The sequence below is a fragment of the Prosopis cineraria genome, unplaced genomic scaffold (genome assembly GCF_029017545.1).
Source record: "Prosopis cineraria cultivar Desert tree isolate PC_DT_omini unplaced genomic scaffold, ASM2901754v1 PC11, whole genome shotgun sequence".
Lineage (NCBI taxonomy): Eukaryota > Viridiplantae > Streptophyta > Magnoliopsida > Fabales > Fabaceae > Prosopis > Prosopis cineraria.
This window is the reverse complement of record NW_026555342.1, coordinates 16,107,925-16,124,964: the sequence shown is the minus strand read 5'-3', so window position 1 is coordinate 16,124,964 and position 17,040 is coordinate 16,107,925. Positions and strand designations below refer to the sequence as shown.

The 17,040-nt window shown below is 28.0% G+C and overlaps 1 pseudogene; it reads right to left on the bottom strand.

Moving 5' to 3' along the window:
* Positions 1-11,002: 11,002 nt before the first annotated feature.
* On the bottom strand, positions 11,003-16,388 carry LOC129286198 (dynamin-related protein 4C-like; annotated as a pseudogene).
* Positions 16,389-17,040: the final 652 nt, after the last annotated feature.

Below are 17,040 nucleotides of genomic sequence, written 5' to 3'. Positions count from 1 at the left end.
TTACAGGTAAGTGAATAGCGTCTCAATGACTCGTTAGCAAATTCATTTTCATAAAACTATTGGTTTAGCATAGTCATGTGCCCTCTCTTTTATTTACATAATTATTTTTATTCCGCAAGAACAAATGATAGAATATTTTAATTTATTTACTTACATATTTATTTATTTATTTTGGTTCATAACCTTTATTTTCTTATCAACTGTCATATATGAAAATGTTTTTATTATACTATGTTTTATAAAACATGTTGGGTTTATCTTTTAAGTGAACATCTAAAAGTATCTGTTATATTGGGAATGTTGAATTTATGTTTAAAGAATGAATTAACTATCATGATTCATGCATGAGATATATAATGATGAATTTATTTATGCTGAACATGATGAGGAATGTTGAAAAGAGATAGTATATTGATTTTATCGACCCATGTATGTTTGATTTAAAATGTGGGGTTGAATTAGAACGCTGGTTACTAACGGCAGTACCATTAGCCCTTGACATACCATGGTACACATAGTTAGCAGGGTGCTTAGAAGGTACTATCCCTGTGCGACGGCCAACACATGTGGAATAGAGGGATGGTTATTCGTGAGCATTGTACTCACGCTTGTTTTTGCGAGTCTTGTGCCTGCACTTGTTTTATGGCTTCTAGCCACGCTTGATTATTTTGTGGTTTTAAGCCGCGCTTGGTTACTTACTCTCATGAATTGTGTGTCCATACTTGTCAGTTATTTACCCTCGTGGACTGTGTGTCCACGCTTGTCAATCATTTTGGTAAAGTCCCGCTGAAATGAGAATTTTTATAAACTTTTGATTTTAATTTCTTTTTGATTAAATAATTTGATTTTTAATTGCATATGATTTTATAAGCTGGAATTATATAACTCAATTGTAAAAAAGGGTTATAACTTGAAAATTTCTTTATTATTTTTAATCTACTATGTACCTAATTGGTTTACATATTTATATAAATTGTTTATCATATGTAACACGATTTCATTACAATAATGATTATGTTTTTGTGGGGCTCATAATCGTTTTATAAATATTACTTCCCTTTTACTTTATTAAAATATAAATTGGGACGTTATTCATTAAAAATTTATTTTGATCTCAAATTCATTAGTCAATGTTGAACCTCTTGCTAATCTTTGAGGAGATTGTAGCTATGCTGGGAGGAAATCTATTAGACATTCTCTCCTTTTGGTGCAAACAAACAAAAAAACTTCTATATTTTATCTCTAAAAAAGTACGGTTACGTGCTCCACATATGCTATAGTTAGGGTTTTTAGTTTGATTATATGCTCTGTCTGCTGACTATAAGGAGCTAAGCTCCTGATTGTTATTGTATTTCATTTAAAGATTGTGTAGTAAAGTTTTCGAGAAACTTTATTTATAGAGGATATTCTGTCAAAATTTCTATAAAAATAGTAAAACTTATATTAATATGAAAAATTTTAAGGATGTTATAATTTCAATGTGAATATAATTACATTTTAACTATAGAAATTTCTTGATTTTAGGCTTAAGGGATATATGATATAATTCATATCCCGTGCTAGTCACCCTCTATTTTTGAGGTGTGACACCTATAGTGATAGAAATAGTTTTGTACTCTTCAACTAACTTGCCTTGGTCTACTTGTAAGCATCTTCACATTTGAAGTTTGATGGTCACCATTAACTGTTAACCAAATTTCAACTGGTTTTATTTCTTACTTTGAACTATGATTCCTAGACGTTAATGACTGGCATGCAATTACATCTTATGAGTTATATGATATCGGTTTTGATCATATATAATTACCCATCCTATTAGTGATGAGAGTAAGTTTCCATTAATTAAGAGTTGAAAAGTATGGGCATTTGTCTATATTATTAATGGGGAGGTTAATGGTGTATCAGCAAGAAAAGAATTATATTGCCATCTTTATTTGTTGGCGGAGCTAGGTACTTAAATTGAAAATTATTAAGACGTGATGACTATTTATTTGTCGATAGAAGGGTTTTTCAGTTCTTTTTATAATATTCACTTGCAACCCAGCATGATCATAAATTCATAGATTTTGTCATGAAAGATCATTGACTGGCTATGGTTGTTCAAATATTATTGCAAGTATCTTCCAATTAAAGTCGCAAACACTTCAAATCAAACCCAGACAAGCTTTCCTGCAATTTCTTTTTCTTATTTTTTTTATAACAAGAGAGGAGCCGAAGCCCATATCATTACAAACTAATCATAAAACCGGAGGAATAAAGATCCAAAAACATATCCTTGTGCCCGAAAGTTCGGGTATCCTAGGACTATACAGGGAACAATGGAGTTGGCAGTATATTCTGAGATAAATAGAGAGACTAGACCGAAGACAATGTTCTTAATTTTCAGTCTTTTAATCTTTTGGTTGAATCAATTTTTTTGGGAGTTTGTTTATTTATTTTCTAGTAATAATTATGGAAGGTGTTGTAGTGATTGATAAAAACTGCATGCTCACATCGTTTAGACTAGCATTTGCCGCTTCGCAGTTTTAATTTGACCTTACGCTTTGACTGTTCGCATGAATGGAAGCAAACAAATTCAAGATTCCTGAGTTACTTACCTTAATAAGTGTTTAAATGATTTTTCAATAGATGCTTAAGTTAACGAGAGGTCCTACTTATATCTTTATACGAAACAAATAGTCGTTCATTATGGTTCAAGGAATATAGTTAAGATTAATAAATATATTTGGGATTTATGTTTTCCTCCCCTAAATATAAGTCGTAAATCGTAATATTGAAAACATCAAAACACACAAATCAAGAGGTGCTTTCGGCAAAGAGAGAGACAAGTATTAGTTATGTCTAAAAATTTGTATTAAGACTTACATTTAGAAATAAAAGATGGGCGAAAATTAGGGACTTGCATTAAAAAATGGAGGAAGTAATTTTTTTTAAATGGTCACATTGATTGTTTAACATGGTAACTATATGTATCTACGTATTTAATGATGCTAAATTAGTTGGTTGTTTCTTTTATTTAGGTCTAAGAAAGAGATTCCCATTTGTTTCTTCTAAAAAGGCTTGAAGGGAATATTTTAGTTTAAAAATGTGATTTACCAATTATGCAGATAAAAATGAAATTTTAAGAAGAGAGAAGAAATCTATACAAACTTTTAATCTTTTAAAAGATTTATGTTAATGAAAACCAGAATAGATTAGCTAATTCAACTGATTGGACAAGGAACCAATTACATGTCTAGTCTGGTGCAATGAAAAAAAGCAAAGGAAGAGAGAATAATGTAAAACATGATTTAACAATTAAATGGGTAAAAAAAAAATGAAAAGAAATCCTTGTAAAATACTTTTGATTGTTAAAATGGTTTGTATCTCATGAAAGTGAGACTGGCTGTTTTGATTGGTTAGACTAGAAACTGATCACATGTCTAGTATTATTCAATGAGAAAATCAGGGAAAGGAAGAACCATGTAAATGTGATTTAACAATTACATGGATAAAAATGAAATGAAATTTTAAAGACAAAGAATAAATCTATGTAAAATAATTTTTGAAAAGGTTTATGTTGTGAAATCCAAGTTGTTTGGACCAGAAACGTGTCACTTGTTGATACAATGAGAAAATTTGAAGGAGGGAATTGGTCGAATTAGAGCCCAAAATTATTTTGCAATATAGATTTTAAAATTATTTTTCAAAACAAAAGAAAAGAAAAATCTGTTTGATAGTGTTAATTTAAAAACAATTTTAAAATTAAAAAATTGATCGACAGTGATGGTCAACAATGATTAATGGTGGTGACTTAGAATAATTATTGTTTAAGGTAACTGTAGTTGTTAATAATTAAATATAACATATTTTTAAAAATAAAAATAAATTAAGATATTTTTATTTTTGAAAAAAAATTGAGAATACTTTTGAAAAAAAATAGATTAAAAAACTCCTCTTTTTTTGTTTTTAAAAACAAAAAACTATTTTTAAAAATAAAAACCAAAGAGCCTCTTAATCTTTATAACATCTTAATTTAAATTTTAATAATTAATTTAAATTAATAAAAATTTTAAAAAATATTTAAAAATAAGTAAATTAATAGATGATGATTATTAAATTTAATTTAGATATAATTCTTAGTTAAAAATGTCAGAAATCATCATCATCATTGTTAGTAGGAAAGAAGAAAAATAAATATAAAAGAGAGATTTTGATAAATTAAATAAGAAAAGGAGGCAGGAGGAACGGAGTGTAGTTGTGTGTAAGGTGTGTGTGTACATATATATATTAAAAAAAAAAGGAAAAGGGCGTGGATCCACACATTTTTTAAAATATCAGACACAATTCCTTTTTCATTTTTTCTTCTGCTTCCGTTTACTCGTCGTCCGCAAACAGAGGAGCAAAAAGGTGAGGATAATTTGATTCAAAGCTTTATAATAAAATATTTTAGATGAAATTTTAAATTTTTTAAGATTATTTAAGTATTTAAAAAAATTAGTCATTTATTCTTCTTAGTTTATGATTTTGTGATGATGACAAATTTAAAGTTTATAAGATGAACGAATTTATAATGAATAAATATGAATTGAGTTTGTTGGTAGTATAATGAATGTTTTAGAGTATTAATTTGTTGATATGATTTGAATTTGAGGCTTCTAAGTTAAATCCTAAACTCTTATGAGTAAATTTTTGTTAAATGTGAAAAAATATATTGATTTATTAAGATTTAGATAATTATTTGCGATAAGAAACATATTATTATGGCTATATAATGATGATTCTAGACTTAAGACTAAATTTATAATTTTGAGTATTTTTAGGTGCCAATTTATGAAATAAAAAGAGAAATTTTAATAATAAAATTGATTTAGAGGTTAATTTTAGCTTATTAGTATTTATTGATGATTAAAAGAGGAGTTAGAAATTTTACTTGAGGGTACTAACTCTAGATTTATATTAATAATGAGATTAAAAATTATGTTACATTCTCTAATTCTATTATTAAGTTATTTTATTAGTTTCAATAATTGAAACTAATATTTATAAATAATATATTATTTGTAGATTGTGTTGTTCGTGAAGATTGTGATGGGAGAGAAATTGTAATGAATAATTTATTAAAAAAGTCAAGAGGTAACCATGTTTTAATTTGTGATTAATGTTGCCTATTGTTATTTGTGTGATTATGTGGACAAATATGTTGAGATGTTTGTTGAGAAATTATCTGGATATTCATTGAGAAATTGTAGAATTGAAATTATGTATTTTAAAATGTTTTGCCAAATGGGATATTATATTATAATATTATTAAAAATGAGAAAATTATAAAGATTGTAATATTGTATATTTGTCCAATGTTGAGGTGTAATTGTTTGATTATTGTGGGAGGTATTGGAAGATTTATTTTTGTATTTTTATACCTCATGGTACACCCTTATTGGAGGCCTAATAAGTGGCTTGTAAGGACTCGATCTAATTTACTTTGATCGAATAATTTAACACCAAGTGAGATCTATGGTTTGAGATTAATGGAGAGAGATAAAGATGATTGTTTGTTATGCATTACATATTTTTATATTTTTGTTAGAATTATATGATTATTGTATTCCCACTTAACAAGCATACATTTAATTATTTATATACATTATACTCATTATGTGATTAAAAATTTTTAGGAGAGTGATCATAAGTAGCACGTGGAGGAGTCCCTAAGGTTTAGTAGTGTAGATCCACTATTTCCTTTGAGCTTTTTTATTTATAATTTTTAATATGTTATATTACTAATGTTTAAACTTTTTGTTTATTGACAATTATATAAATGTAATGATGTAATTACGTGTTTCAAACTATTTTTACTTTTAATACACTTTGGATGATTGTAAACTTGATGTTTAATTTATTTTGGATGGTTTAAAATGACATGATTATGAGGCTATATAATTAGCTTGTTTTGAAAATTGTTTGAGCTACCTATTTTGGTTGTTAATTTATGGTTTGCACTTATTAAAAATATGAGATTAGAAAAATTTGATTTTGATTTAATGACATGTGAGAGGTTAAAATTTATTTAAAGTATTGTATGGTGCAAATCTAAGTCAATTATTAAATACCTTTATATTTTTTTTGATATAAAATGTATTGGGTGATTATAATTTAACTATGGTGATGTGTCTTAGCAGTATTGAACGTTATTTTGTGTTATTTGACAAAGTTGATAGGTAGTTATAAAATTTTAAAATGCATAACTATTTTTTTTTTCCTATTCTATTAGGTTTATTATATTTCAATTTTAAAGGGATCTTTTTGGCCTTTCAACTTATTTTGTTTTTTTTTTATTTTTTAGGATCCTAAATTTTATAAATGACATTTAAGAAATTTAATTCTATTATTATGGTACTTATTTATCTACTTTAATCTTTCCTACTATAATAGTTATTTTAAAAGTATAATATTTTATAAAACTATGTTTGATCATTTCCTATCATGGCCATATTTTAAGTCACAAAATTTTTTATATATCTATATATATCTATCTATGATTAATTGGCTTCTATTTATCATGATAGATACTTTTCTAGTATCGTTGAATTATTTTCAAAATTTTTTAGGTGTTACCATCTTGAACCAATCAAATTGGTACATTTAATTAGTGAAGCAATCAGACTCTTTATAAAAAATATTTTTTTAAAAAAATTATAATTTATACATGTTGGTATGGACCATATTAAGTATTGAAAATAAAAATAATGAACAAATAGGTAAGAAATATATATTCTCTAAAACTATAACTTTAGAAATATGTATATACATTTTTTATGAATACAATGGAGTATTGATGCATATTCTTAATGTAACACCCTAAAAATTTTTCTCAAATAATTAACTCAAATATGATAGAAAAGTATTTATCATGATAAACAGAAGTTAATTAATTCTTTTTTAAAATAAATATGTAACTAGAAACACTATTATGATAGAAAATGAAAAAACATAATTTTATAAAATATTATTCCACCTTTTAAAATAACTACCATGGTCAAAAACATTAAGCTAGATAAATAAGTACTATTGTGATAAGTAAAAATTTAAACTCTTTAAATTGTTATTTTTAAAGTTTGGGATCCCAAGCATTTAAAAGCAAAATAAGTGTGAAGAGTCTAAAAGATCTCTTTGAAATTAAGAATATGATAAACACAATAGAATAGAAAAAATAAAAATAATTATGCATTTTAAAATCTTATAACCACCTATCAATCTTTTCAAATAAAACAAAACTATTTTTTATTTTACTAATACACATCTACAATCATAGTTGTTATAGCTAGTGATGGAACCAAAGCAATGAGCATGGGGGGCCAATTTTATTGTATTGCTTGAACTTTTATTATTAATTAAAAACAATTTTAAAATATAATTGATAAAATTTTTAAGATAATAAATCATATAGAAACTTAAAAAATCAAAAGAAAAAATATCATCTTTATGTTTACCAATATATGAACATTGAAAATTTTCAACAATAAATTTTACCAAAAATTCAAGAAAAAAGTTTTGCAAAGAATATATAAAAGGGAAAAACTTGATTACAAAAAAGAAAAAACTTATATACTTAATATGCTTATTTTTAATTAAATAAAAACATGTGTATTCTTTATAGATTATGTATTTCATAAGGAATTTTTGTTATTAATATTATTTACAAATTTAAATTCACTTATTTTAGATTAGGTAAAAGCATATTGAGTATGTAAGATTAAGCACCTAAGTCTTGTCCTATAAAAAATTCATACTTTTATGACTTAGAAAAATGGTTGAAGATAAAATTAAAATTAAAAGAAATTAATAATGCATTTATATTTTTATCTACAATTACCTACATAGATAAAGAGAGGTAAATAAGAATAATTAATGCTGAAGTAGAGATTTGTTTTATTGAGTGAAAAGATAACATGAGTAGCCAACAAGTGTAAGAAGTGACGAATGTAAAGTGAAAATATTATGGTAAGAGTCAAAATTTAAAATTTAAGGGTCAAAATTATAATTTTCTCTTTTAAAAAACCATGCCCCATTACATATAGTGAAAAGAAAAAATTGGGGAGGCCACAGCCCATCCAAACACAACCTCAATCCGCCTCTGCTTACAGCCATCTAACACAATTTATATCAGTAAATTAAATATAAAAGTAGCTAACAATCTGATTAGGATTGCAAAATATAATATTTCAAGTAAATTTTCAATCTCTCACATGTTATTAGGCTAAAATCAAATTTTTTTCAACCTTATATTCTCAACAAGTGCAAATTATAAATCAACAACCAAAATAGATAATCCAAACAATTTTCAAAACAAACCAATTATATGGTCCCATAATTATATCATTTCAAACCATCCAAAATAAACTAGACATCAAAGTTACTGTCATCTAAAGTGTTCCCCAAAAGCAGATATAGCTTGAAGAGCATGATTTCATATAATGGTCAATAAATAAAAAGCCTTAACATTAACAATATAACATCATTAAAAATCACAAATAAAAAATATCTAAAAGAGATGTTGGACCTATACTATTAAACCTTAAGGGCTCATCCATGCGCCACTCATTACTCCTATCATGAAAATTGTTAATCATATAATGAAACTCAAAAGTGTCAGAACCAATGCCAATTTATGATAATGTATGCAAAACCGTTAAATGTATGCTTGCTAAGTAGGGAAACAACAATCATATAATTTTAACAAAATACAAGAGATATTGTAATGCATAACAAACAACCATCCTTATTTCTATCAATTAACATTGAACTGCAGCCCTCACTCAATGCTAGATTACTTGACCAAATGTAAATTAGCTCGAGCTTGTACAAGCCACTTATTAGACCTCCAATAAGAGCATACTACATGGCACAGAAATACAACAACAAGTCTTTCAACACGTCCCACAAGAACCAAACAATTATATATCAACATGTATAATTATAAACATTATAATCTTCACAATTTTCTTATTTTCAACAACAATATTACAACATAACATTCCACTTGACAAAAATTATTTCAAAATACATATTCATAATTTAACATTTTTTTCATAAACATAACAAAATAATGCCTCAACAACAATTCACAATTTCCCAATGATCACATAATTAACATGAAGCAACACTAATAACAATTAAAGCATGGTTACTCTCATTGCTCTTTCAATAAATTATTTTTTAAAATTTCTCTTTCACCATAACCTTCACCAATAATACAATCTACACATAATACATTTATAAGGGTCAAGGTGCATTTTTTTTCTTAAAGTATTTCTGAGGAGCACTTGACACCCTAACATTTTGTTGGAGTAATTTTGCCCTTAAAGTTATCAAAACAGAGCATTTTTACCCTTTTTATCAAAATTTCAATGTTGACTTCAAACACCGACTGTCAAAAAAATTTGATAGAAAAAGCAAAAATGCTTCGTTTTAATAAACTTTAAAAGTAAAATTGTTCCAACAAAAATGTTATGGTGCTGATTGCTTCTCAAAAATACTTCAAGGGAAAAAAATGCAACTTTACCTTTTTATAAATAGTTTTAATTATTGAAACCAAACAAATAACTCTAATTATAGAATTAGAGAATGACATAATTTCAACCCCTTTATTAATACTAGTTTAGAGTTAGCACTCTCAGAAAAATATTTAACTCCTCTTTATATCATTAATAAACACTAATAAGCAAAATCAACATTTAACTCATTTTTTATTATCAAAATTTTTATTTTTTTTTTTCCATAAATTCACATCTAAAAGTGTCCAAAAATTACAAACTTAGTCTCAAACTTATAATCATCATTCTATAGCTCTAATAGTCTATTTTTCATCTCAAATGATCATCCCAACATCAATAAAATAACTTATTTTCATATTTAACAAAAATTACCCATAGAGTTTAAGGTGTAACTCAGGTATTAAATTCAAATCTCATCAATAAATTAATACTTTAAAATATTTATAAAATTACTAATAATCTCGACAACTATATTTATTTATTATAAATTAATTCTTCTTTTTCAAATCTTAAATTTTTCATCATTATCAAATTCAAAATTAAAGAGGATAAATAATTAAAAAAATTAAAATACTTATATAATCTTAAAAACCTTCAATAACTCCTGAAGGATCTTATCGTAGAACCTCCAAGAGGAGTCCTCGCACGATCCCCGTTCTCCTCTCGCTCTTGCACTCCGTTTCACGTTGCACAGGTAAAAGAAAAGACCAAGGGAAAGTGAAAAATGAAAAGTGATGAGGTGGTTTTATTTGATGGTGGCTGCTACAATCCCATTCCCTCTCTTACTTTGTATATTAATATCAATCCTTCCCATTTACCGGAACGTGTAGGCTGTGGCTCCCTTCTTATATATATATATATATTATATATATATCAATCTCTCTTCCTTTTTTTAATATTTATTTACTTTATATATATTATTTATTGTTTAAAAATTTAACTTAAAATTATATCCTAAATTAAATCTTATAATATCTTCTAACTAATTACTTATCTCTAAATATTCTCCAACATTTCTATTAACCTAAATTGATTATTAAAATTTAAATTAAAATGTTACACTTCACGAAATAAAGACCATTCTGCCTTGTTAATTAAGGGAGAGAAAAAGGAGAGCCAATGTTATCTCCTCTTATGATCTGTTTCCAATCCTAATAATTATGTATATCATATTTATCAAAATGATTCCATAACTTCATTCTTTAAACAACCCCTGAACTCTTGTTTCAAAATGGTTGTCTAAATTATTTTAGTGTTTTAGAATTGGCCCTTGATGGCCAATGAAACAATATTGTATAATGGATTAATGGTTATAGACGTTTTGAAAGAAAGACTATTGTTACTTGTTAGCTCTAAGAAAGGCTCCAAGAAGATAACTTTCGTAACCCTCTAATTTGTTCCAATGTCATCCTTGACATCATTTACTTGTTGCTCTCTATATATATAAATCTAAAACCAAGGGTCAGTTTAAAACATTCAAAGAAGTTAATGCATTTATGTTATACTTTTGCAGGACAGGGTAAACAACTGGAATGACACACCATCAATTTAGACAGGAAATAAAAAAAAACGATTACAAAAACACACCCAAATTCATCACTAATAACACAACACTCAAGCTCACATATAGCTATATATATATATATAGATAGATAGACACACCATGTCACTAGTACCTAGAAAATTCTGTCTATAAGGTTGGACAAACCTCTTTGCTTTTTCTCAGATTTTCAACACTTCGATTGAGCATGGCACGCTTGCTAGCCATGGATGGTGACTCGTCCAACAAGCTTTCGATTCCTCCAAAACCTGGAGACACAAAACAAGCAGTGATCTCCTTCTCCAATTCCCTGTTCACCAAATTGTTAATGCTAAACTGCAGATGCAAGGCTATGGTATCAATCAGCCTCCTCAGCACAATCCTCCAATAAGCTACCATTCTCATCTTCAGGTCATAAGCTTGATCAAGCACTTTTATGTACTGTCTCAGATGATCAATCCTTATCTCTCCAAGACTTTCCAGGCCTGTAATAGTTGTATTATATGACCAGCACGCACATTTTCATTGAAAGAAGCCTGACAAGCCATTAGTCTATTGTATTCAGCCATGTAATCTGGATTACAAGTGTAATCTGTCAGCTTCTCCATTTCAATGGCCTCCATTACATGCTTCTTTGAATGCTCCCTCATTTTAGTAATCAAATTTTCTCCTGCTCTGCATGTACACCTCTGAAGCTGGTAATAGTGTTCTGCATGTCGGTTGATGACTTCAATCACCACTTTTCCAGATAGTCCCACACATCATCAATGAACTGAATGGGCCTCGATGCAATTCCTCCCACTTTTCTCTGCAATAAAGCAAGAAAGGCAGTGCGAGGCATGAAGTTTGGGAGGCCAATCCACTTGGCTTCCTCCAGAAGTGTTATTTCATCCATGAGAAAACTATCTGCATGATTACTTTCAGGACATTCATAAAGATCTTTTGAGTAATCATTCAGCTTCTCAACCAAGCGAGCAGTACAATGCATGGTTTTGTCTTCTGGGTACTCATCAAATTCTCCTCTGATGAGAATTTTCTTGAGTGAATCTTTCACCAATCCAATATATGCATGAAGGCAGCCATAGCATCAGCAACAGAAGTCAGGTTCTTTGGCAAGCTTTCCAACTCAGAAAGCTGAGAATTGAGCTTCTCATTGATTTTTCTAACAATCTCAGGCAGTGTCTTGGAAATAATTGAAGCTTGAAGCCCAACTAGTTTATCAGCCAGGGTAGGTATACCCACCATGGATTTATCTATCTTGGACAAAAGAGGATGGTTCTCGAACAGCATAGCTTCCTCCTTTCGAGCTTCTTCATAGGTCTCGTCATTGATTCGATTCCTCACGCACACATAACCAAGTCCTATGTTCACATCATCTGCAGTTACCTTCTCTAACAGTCCTTCTGGTGCTTTGTCAGCCTTTGTTACCACAGCCAAAGTTCTTAAGCCGTTTTATCAACGCTCTGTGACATCCGAATGGATTCACAGGTTGGAAAATCGACAGTAGCTGATAGAACATTCAAAATAATAGTCTCCTCTGGCTTGATATACTCCATGATTATATCTTTGATCTGGTCATAAATGTCCTCAGGTTGTCCATGAACAGGAACTCTGGTTATACCTGGGAGATCCACCATGGTGAGATCAGGAACACCATTTTTCTTCACCACAAGGTCAAAGGGGTGTTGCAAATCCCCTTTGACTTGCCTGCAACCTCTACAGTGGCTTCGCTTATTGCATCAGAGACATGTTCTTCATCTGTCGATACAGCTTTGTCATTGTACTCCAACACAAGCTCGGGCTCCGGCACAGGGTGGTTCTGGAGTCTCATAATTAAGGGCACCCTCGTGCAGATTCCCTGCCCACGTGGCAAGCTAATTCCTGCGAGAGATTCCAGGACACTGGACTTGCCTGAAGACTGGTCACCAACAACAACAATGCTTGGAAGCTGAATACCTTCCTTGGTGATGTTGAGGTGTCTGAGGTTTTCAACAGCGTCGAGAACTGGTCGAATCTTTTCATTGTAAAAGGACGCAATGGTGGAACAAGGACATTGTCGGAGGGCTGAGATTGGTGTTCTGGGTCTAAGGCCAGAGAGTTTAGGCGTTGTTTCAGACACTCATCGGCAGAATACTTTCCCATTTGGCTATGAGTTTTCTGAGTTGAAGAGGATAGTTTGAGGGAGTAGAAGAGGAAGATATGAATTGCGGAGAGTGACTGGTAAGATTGTGGTTTATATAGAAATGAGTGAGCTTAATTAGAATAATGGAGGTGAGGTTTAAGGAGAGAAGAGACTTCCGACTTCGGAGGAATTTGGAACTTTCGCTGTTAAAACTGGTGGTGCGTTCTGTAACTTAATCGAGAAGTAGAAGGCAAATGGCGTCCAACGCGAAGGTAAAAGAAAAAGAATTAAAGAAATACGTGGGCTGGAAACTTTGTTGACTTGACCCCACAATGCGTGTCAACTTAGGGCAGGGATCTTTATTTATGAAAGTTGATTCCTACTTCTTCCTTAAGTTTAATATTATTTTATATTATAAAATTTTTTAATATCAAATTAAAAAATTATAAATATTATTTATTTTTAAAAGTATAATTAATAGTATTTTTTACAAATATCCATATTTATAATTAATTAATAAGATTTTTTTAATTCAGGCATACTGTTAAATAAAATAAATATAAAAAATTATATAATTTTAAAAACAAATAATTTGGGTGGGTGCAATTTAATTAAAAATATTTTATACTCTTATCATTTTAAGTTACAAAAAAATTTGAAGATTTTTTATTTTAAAATATAAAATAATTTGATAAAAATAAAATTTATTAATAATATTTTTTAATATTAATCTTTAAGTGAAAAGAGAATTGAAATAACTATAATATAATAATTAAGTATGTAAATTTAAAGTTATGTTAAATAAATAAAATTCTAAAATTTATATTTTATTTTAAAAAAATAAATTTATAAAATATTATTATTAAATTTTATTAATATACATAATATTATCTCAGATTATTTTATAATTATAAATAATATTGAACAGGGTGAGGATTCCATGTTCGTTTTCTTTATCCCACGTAGCAGCATCACCTTTTTTCTCGGGAAGTGAAGTCTCAAGTCTAGATCTACACAAGGAGGTTATTTGGATCACCTAAGATAGCCTTAATAGTTTTGTCCTTTTGTATGAGTAACTAGACTTATTCTACCCACGGGTTTTTATTTGAAGAACTAGATTTATATCCCGTGCATCGCACTGGAATGTTTTAAATTTTTAGAATAAAAATAAATATAAATATTGAAATTTATTTTAATATTTTAAAGGAAAATAAATATTAATTTTTATTTTATTTTATCTTAATTATAAAAAATTTTATTTTTAAAATTTATACAAATCTCTCTTAAAATTAATAATTACTCCCTTCATTCAAAAATAAAGCATTTTTAACCGAATCTCACTCTTTTAATAAAGTAATTACTTATTTTTTAATTAACCTATCTTTTTCATATTTACTCATATTAAAAACTCTATAATAAATATAAAATTATTATTAATAGGGGTACTTTTGAAAAAGTAATGATTATACCTCAAAAAATAAAAAATGCCTTATATTTTTAACATCCAACTTTTTAAAAAATGTCTTATATTTTTAAATGGAAAGAGTAAGAATTACAAAATATAAACATATTTTCTCTTTTGAATTTTTTATTTTTATCCATTTAATTATTAGTTAATAGTTAATTCACATATGTTGGACTAAAATATCAATCTTAATATATTCTTTTAATTTTTTTATTTTATTTTAAATTTATAATTCATACAAACTAATTTATTTATTAATTTTTAAAAAATTAAATACATACTATACTTTTTAAAAAAAATATAATACATTTTTAACTGAATCTTACCTAAATAAAGTAATTACTTATTTTTAAAATAACACTATCTTTCCATCTATTTAATTGAGTATTTTACTCTAAAACATATATAAATTTTTTTATTACTTAAAAATATATATAAAATAATTTATTTATTGGGGTTACTTTTAAAAAAAGTAATGATTAAACCTTCAAATACTAAAAATATGTTATATTTTTTAATATCCAACTCTTAAGAAATAATTTCTAAAAAATATCTTATATTTTTTAACAAAGAGAGTAAATTTATTAAAATAATATTTCAAACATGTATGTGTGAAAAAATTAAGGGAATAAGAGATAAATTAGTCAATATAATTTATGTTTATTTTATTATAATTTGGGTAAAATATTTTTAAATTATTATCATACTTAATTTTTAAAAGTTTTTTTGTGGCCAAAAATTGTTGGAGTTCCTTAAATTAGGAAGTGATATGATAAACAATAGATTATAAAAGTAAATTAATAATTTAAATTTTTTTCAACATATATAAAAATGATAAATTGAATATTTTAGACTATTCCTAATCGTACTAAAAATGAAAAATAATAAATTAAATATTTTTAACATAATATTCTAAAAGGTTAATGAGAAAAATAAACTGTGAAATATTATGCAAAAAGTGACATAGATCATTAACTCAAATGTGTAAAATTATTGTAAACTTCTAATTTCATACCAAATTAAATCCTACCATTATCTTTTTTGTTAATGTTGTTACTCTTCACCATGGACCCCAGTTAAGTGCTAAGCATGATAGTCCCTTATTGATGTGTCATTTATTAATTAGTATCACAGACCCTAAACTATTACTTGAGTAGCATCCTGGACCCTAAAATTTAAAATTTTAAGCAAGTTATCCCCATTGTTTGCATATAAAATGTTGACTATTATGGAAACTAAATTACTCTCAGTATGATCCAATGCAATGAATGCATCTTGGTCATGGCAAATGATCCATAATTTTGTGAAATGACATTTTTGCCCCCCTTTTTTTTGTAATATATCACTTATTTGTGTTTGCCATTAACTATATATATATATATACACATATATTTATAGTTAATGGCAAATACTAGGGCCAAGTTTTACATTGCAATGTAGAATATATTTTTATACATTAGCTAGCATTCTTCGATTTCTGTTTATCACATCAATTAAGGTTCTTTTTGCTCCTTGTATAAATATTAAGATATTGAATGCTATATCTCTAATTCAAGTTTGGACTTCTGCAATGCTATCTTTGTTATAGATTGCTTTACTTCTATCTCATGAAAGAGAGTTCTTGCAGTGCCTGCTTACTCTACTGCAATCTTTAGGCTTTCTTTAGCCTCCCACCATACTTGCACTAATCTCACCAAGATGAGTCTCTATCTTCTTAATCTCCATCTCACAAGAGGTTTGTTAGGATTCTACTCCTTAAAGTATCTCCTTGAGTCAAAGGGCCTCCTCTCAAAAGGAATGACTAAGCTGTTGAGATGCTTCAAGCAAAGCTTTGGTCTTGACAAATTTGCCATGGATGCTCCTCCTCATAATGCTAATTGTGCTTTCCAAGAGAAAGGCCATTTTAATTAGAATTTTGCACTTTAACTAAGGAAAATGTAGAATTGATGTAGAATTCTTTATAGTCAACTTAAAGTTTTCAACGCATCAAAAGTATCATATGCAACCTTGCTCATAGAATTGTAATCAACATGATTCATGGACTCAAGTTCAAGTAGAAGATCTTTTAGGGCATTTAATACAATCTACTTTTGCTTTTGTGCTTAGGACATTGGCTTTCTTTCACTAATAAGTGATACATTAGTGCTAACAATAGATCATACTTACGATGGAAAAGGTTGATCAGGTTGGGGGATTTTTAAGTTTAGAGTTGGATGGAAGAATACAAGCATACCTAACCAACCCATTAGACAAGGATCTACTGCAACCTTTTTTAGACCCTTTACCTTGCCTTTATTTTTCAACTGATGTCAACAAACATGCAATCCACTGAGCCTCAAATGACATGCATTCGTTCCCTTAACCATGATTGCCAATT